Raw genomic sequence first — 6,660 nt, 5'->3', positions numbered from 1 at the left:
GCATTAAAAAAAAGGCCTGTATTCCAAAATCTTTTAATTTGAGGAACATATGGGTATAGGTCCTTAAAAACAAAGCCAATCTATCTCTTTCAAAGCACAAAATGACTTCTAACTGAAAAGAATGGCTGAGAATAAAAATGGTCAAGCCTAAAACTGACAGACCATGTTTCAGAAAGACTTTAACATAAAGACATTGATCAAAACATAAATTAGAATCTTTTTATTTGAGGAACATAGGGGTATTGTTTAGGGGTGGGAATTAGCCCTGACTTCACAATTCGATTTGATTTCAATTCTCTGGTGCCTGGTTGGATTCAGATTTGATATCTATATGATATGGTATATATGGTGTAAGTGTGTTTGCAGTGAGTATACAGTATATATGATATGATATATATGGTCTAAGTGTGTTTGAAGTGAGTATACAGTATATATGATATGGTATATATGGTGTAAGTGTGTTTGCAGTGAGTATACAGTATATATGATATGATATATATGGTCTAAGTGTGTTTGAAGTGAGTATACAGTATATATGATATGGTATATATGGTGTAAGTGTGTTTGCAGTGAGTATACAGTATATATGATATGATATATATGGTCTAAGTGTGTTTGAAGTGAGTATACAGTATATATGATATGGTATATATGGTGTAAGTATGTTTGCAGTGAGTATACAGTATATATGATATGATATATATGGTCTAAGTGTGTTTGAAGTGAGTATACAGTATATATGATATGGTATATATGGTGTAAGTGTGTTTGAAGTGAGTATACAGTATATATGATATGGAATATATGGTGTAAGTGTGTTTGCAGTGAGTATACAGTATATATGATATGGTATATATGGTGTAAGTGTGTTTGCAGTGATTATACAGTATATATGATATGATATATTTGGTCTAAGTGTGTTTTCGGTGAGTATATAATATATATGATATGGTATATGTGGCTCAGTGGACTAAGCCTGTGTGCCTGTAATCAGAAGGTTGCCGGGTCAAACCCAGCCTCAGCATGTCTGCGGGTCTGTGAGCTCAGGCCCTTGACCTCGAGCTCCCTGGGTGCTGCTGTGGGCGGCTGCCCTTTGCGGACAGCTTACTCTACAGAGAGCAAGTTGAGGGAGGCGTAAAAACAATTTCTTCATGGGGATCAATGAAGTATCAATTAAGTGTGTGTGTGTGTGGTATGTATACAGTATGTATGACATAGCATTTACAGTCTATGTGTGTGTGGTGTGTATACGGTGTACATAACCTGTAATAAAATACAGGCCCCTGTGAGGGGGGACATTTTTCCTCAGAGCATTTTCCTTTCGTGTGTTTCATACAAACAGCCTGCTTCACCGCTGCATCTATTAATGCCATTTCTCCTGCTTTCTGTCCCATTTTTGCGCCGAAGCCTCGGCTGCATCAAGGTATCTGTGATGTGGGGAGTAAAACACAAGAGAAGAGTGACTATGGCGTGCAATGGTGGGGAGGCTGACTGCATGTCAGTGCTGCGTGTCAGTGCTGCATGTCAGTGCTGCGTGTCAGTGCTGCATATCCCCGCTGTGTGTCTGCTAGGGATGTCCCCATACACTTTTCAGTACCCAAGTCTGATCCATTCAATATTTATATCTGGCGATTCCGAGTCCTGATCCAATCTTTTAAATAAATACATATATGTACGGTAGGCGTATGAAGTGCACTCTTATCTGAGAAAGCCTCGCAATTTCACAGTATTCTTATGACGTTTCTGCAAGCGCCTAATTCATTGTATTATTGCTGTGTTGCTATCTCCTCTTGAAACAGTGGTTTTGCGATCATTGCAAATCCGAAGCATCGTATAATTGAGAAAGCGGGGTCAGGCAGTCCCCAGAGCAAGGACCTTGCTCAGGTGCCCAACAGTGAAGCTTGGGACGGGAACAAGCGACCTTCTGGTGAGGTGCTAGGCTAGAAACTGACACCTGTTTATATTATTCATTTGTTGAATCCTGATCTGTGTGTTTGTATGGCCTGTCTTCATTTTGTCCCTCACATGCCTGTGCTTTTCCACTGTTCCTAAGTTCTGTGCCCATGCCTGGAGTTGACCAGCTGGCAGGATGACGGTCGGGCATTTCCTGGTACAAGCCGGCAAATTCCGACGCCGATCAAGCTGGCGTGCGATAGGCTTCAATCGTCAGCGTTATGCCCAAGGGCTGGCGGCCTCCAAATGGGCGGTTTAAATGTTAATGTCGCAATGCTGTAATTTCCGTGTAATCTCTGGGCGTGAGGCGCTTTTCCTGCTCGGGGAGACGGCCCCCAGTCTGTGGAAGGGAAGGCCAATCTGTGCGGGGTGGGGGCTGAAACTTTGATGGGTCCAGGGAGAGGCGGCCCCACGCGAGCCGCGCTGTTGGCGGCCCAATGGAGGGCCATTTATGATTTAGTGCAGCAGGACTGTCAGGGGGCTTCAGCGGAAGGCGGGCCCATGCTGCCGATTTCACCTAATTTCATCATGGTCTGCTAATGAGGGCTCTGCACGCCGATTGGGTCCTGTGACTTTGAGGGGGCGGGAGGGGGGGGGTCACGTGAACTACTGGGTTTGGGACCCGGTCGTGAACTTTCGCCCATTTCACCCAAATCCCGGTCTCCGAGCTCAAAGACCCACTGACCATCCTCTGCCAGTGCAGAGCCGGTTTCCTCCTCTGTGTGCTGCATGACTCACTTAATATTGGGGGGGGGGGGGTATGTCTGAACGCTGCCTGTCTGCACAGCTGGTGACGCCCTGTGACCTGCACAGGTGCTGATTGTCCTTCCTGCTACCTGCCTGGAACCATCATTCGCTTTTCTGGAGCCTGTTGCATTCTGCTGCTTTGCGGATAGACGCTACACCCCCCTCGCTGCTCTTAAAAATGCAGCCACAACCTAAGCAGGAGGGCGCCATATGCTTCCCCCCCGCTTGCGGGACCCGCGGAGGTCCTGCCCCCGATCGGCCGTTCGCACCCGTGGCCCCAGATATTTAGCTCATTCAAATAAATCTGCTTCTTACTTCCTCTTACATCAGTTTGATGGCGTTATCTCCAAGGTTCACTACAATTTTAATGCCGGCGCGGGTCGATTTTACGCTCGGACCGTAACTTCCATAGCCTTATGTAGCTTTTTCCCCTGCGTTTATATATTACGGATTTCATTTTAATAATCTTTTATTTAGTACTGGCTAAATCGCAGTGCGGAAAGAGAAGTGCACTTTGCCAACATATCTTTGGTCTGTTTTGATATGTTTGCGTGTCGCGCTTTACGTCTCTGTCATAGTAGTATTTTACCACAAGCCACTGAGGTACCGGTCCGATCGCCCTCTCCCCTAGACACAAAGGCCCGTGTGGCGGCCGCACTTACTGCCGTCCGGGTCCCGCTAATGAGGCTGCGCCCACCAGGGCTATAGAGCTGTCGTCCCGGTCAGCCCTTTGCACACTGTTAATGATGCTACTAATATGTTCTTAAGAAAAATGTGATTCATGGCCTTCATTAGTGGCCGTGCGCGGCTGTCTGCCGTTATTTTAATGACCGCCTGGAGAGACGGAGGCCTGGCTGACCCTCGATCACAGGCCTGGCCCGGCGAGCCCGGCGCTGAGCTATTGTGGTAGGCGAGTCGGCCATAGGGTGGAGGGAGGCATGGTCAAGCTGGCTGCCTTTTCCTAATCCTGCTCCCAGGAGTTGGTTAAGCACGAGGAGGTGAGGCCCCAGGGATGGAGGGGGGGGGGCACGGCACGGGGGCTCATTTAGCAGTGCCCCCCCTTCGCCTCTCTTCACCCCCGGCCTCATTAACGGGTGCCTTTCGCCGTGGTATTAGGTCCGAACGCAGCCGCCACACACCCCAGCGGATAAATAAATCACATGCGGTTTGGCTCTTGGAGCAGAAGGGTGTCTGTACGTACCATTCCAGGCTGGTGTGTGGCTTAGGTGCCATGCCAGGTCGCCCGTCTCTTTTGGGCCACTGTTCTGGCCATTGTCTCGGATTGATCTGCAGCATGTTTAAAAATGCAGGGCCTGCGTGGTGGCCACTGGCCGGCCTTCCATTCCCAACCCCCCGTCATCGTGCGAGTCCGCGTAATAACCGCCAGATGTTCCCCATCCACCGCCGTGCTGTTGGGCTGCTGCCAATGCCCGCGGCTCCCCGCGTCGGGGGCGGATTAGGAGTAATCCCCCGCAATTCCAGCATCGGCCTTTGTCCCCGTGCACCGCGGTGGGACCCGCGCCTGGCCGGGCCACTCGTTCACCAGAGATCAAAGACATGAGGCTGAAGGTTCTGTGGTCGCCGTGGTGATGGAAAGAAATAACAAGATGGCCCCAAGTCTACGAGCCCCAGTCCCAGAGGGTTGCTGGCGGCTTCTCAACCCCATCATGGAATCATGGCCAGGGACAGCATGCTCCAAACCCCAGAGCACGTGCCTTAAACCCGGCACCCTTCCGTACTACCAGCACTAAGTGCCACATCTCTCAGTTTCTCCATGTTACTGTGATATCCTGCATCTGACCTTAGGGTCATGTGGAGGGAGTAGAACATGGCTTCCGGGTCATGATGCATAGTGACTTTTGGTTGGAAGGAAAGGACTCATCCTGTAGTAGATTTTTTTGGGTTCAGGTTAAGAGCGCTTACACTCGGTAAGTAACACTCAATAAATTACACTCAGTAAATAACACCAGCTTAGTTAGAGTCCAGTCTGTCAGGTTTGCGACACTGATCCTGGTAGTTTGTTTAAGCTTTAAAGTAGCTGCTTTCTGATGTTTCACTAGAATGAATCAGACGTACGAGTTTCTGTTTTAAGTTACAGGAAATTTCATTGATGTGAGCCCTCCTTATCTGTGCCCGCTGACAGGCCTCTCTCCTTAGTCCATCACACTCGCATGCACACACCTCTCACATGGTGCTTGCTCCGCGGAGCATCAGTTTTTCCCGGCAGTGGTATCGGCCGACTCCATCACAAGGAGGGGCTGCGGGAATGCCACCCCTGAGCTCTACGCTTTAAACAACCATTCCCATAAACCTTTGTGCCTCGCGCCTACAGGTATATCAATAAAGGCCCATCTCCCACGTGCTAATGAATTGGGATTTTTTAATGAATCCCCCATTTGCATTTAAAAGTAACCAGGGAAATTAGGAGGTTATGTCTCTATTTTTTATTTATTATGTACATATATGGGGTGGGAGGCAGGGGGGATAATTTGTGGGAAATGTAAATGTAAAACTTTTTTTAGGTAAATAAAAAAGAAAGAAGGGTAGCTTTGATGTATTTATAGAGGTCAGGAAACAGTATTCGGGGTTTAATGTTATGTGAATCTGTCCCTTAGTGATGCTGGTGTGATTCCAGTGTCTTCGTTTGAAGATTCACCCCGGGATCGTCGCCTGATTCCGCCGGCCGCCGGTCCGTAGACGTCACACGGCACGATGGAGTGGAGCGCACGTGTGGGGCCCGGCGCCGAGAGCCGAGTTGGGGGATCCCGCAGGATTCCCTTTCCCAGCCGGGCAAGACCCGTGAGTGCAGCACTCCGGCGTGTCACGTTAATTAAGCAATTGCTTTAATTAACACGTGAATTAATTCCGCCGCATAACCAGATACCCAAAGCACCTTAAATAACTCCCAGTCTCGTGATTTATGGCACCAGTTCCGATGTGGTTCAATGACCTTCTCAAGGGGACAGCGCCGGGGACGCTTTGGGGACACGGATGTCTGCTAATTTGGCACCGGTACCCCACCCCAGTGTCCACACCAGCGGTGCTGTGCCTCTCAGCGTGTCACTGAACCAGTCACACTGTCAGATGCACAATAAGAAGCCTTGAGCCATGTCCGCTATTGGAACTTCAAGAGTCCTACCTCATTACCGATAGTGTTTATTCTTTGGGAAATTAAAGGCCCCCAAAATGCGAATGTTCTACCTGATTTCCCCGGTATTATATGTGGAGAGAACAGTCAGTGTGTCTCCTGGGAACGAATTTGTGTGTTATTCTGTGTTTTCTATTTATTTCACGTTATGTGATGTTTGGGTATCCTGGCCTTTTGCTTTTGCTGCCTCTGCGACGCGTTTCCTGAGTAAGTCACTCTGCTCCGGGCTTTCCGTCACACTTCTGAGTGGGGAGTTAAAGGCTTCAGTTCAAACGCACCACTCACACCTTCCAGGAGTGTCTACAAATCCCCCCTCAGTCAGCCGGTGCTCCAGGGTGACCGTGTCCGAAATTATTACGCCAAAATGTTGTTACGTCACGCTCCCGAACGGCAGGGGTTCAATTCCAAGCAACCACTTCAGAATCAAATATGGTTAAACGTTAATGGAGGAATTTTAAAAGGTTTAACGTACATTGAATGATGATTTATTTATTTGCAGAATTTATACAGTGACCGTCATTGACCGGCTTGACGGGTTTAATTAAAATCCCACGTCTTGTTTTCTCACGTGAGTCGCGGCTCACAGGGAATATCTCTGCTGCAGCAGAGAGGAGGAGTAGCCTGCAGCTACACTAAACCACACATCAGGGAAAATCACATGTTTACTCTGTCCGAACTATGGAGCTCCGCCTCGGGGACACGGCAGGCTTGACGTTCGTCCTCCACCTTTGCCTAAGTGATGAATGGATAACATCGCCACTCTCTGCTGTCACCCCCCAAATTATTTATCTGCCTCCCCTCTTGAGAGCAGG

This window comes from Brienomyrus brachyistius, unplaced genomic scaffold, assembly GCF_023856365.1.
Source record: "Brienomyrus brachyistius isolate T26 unplaced genomic scaffold, BBRACH_0.4 scaffold157, whole genome shotgun sequence".
NCBI lineage: Eukaryota > Metazoa > Chordata > Actinopteri > Osteoglossiformes > Mormyridae > Brienomyrus > Brienomyrus brachyistius.
Note: the sequence above shows the minus strand (reverse complement) of the source record.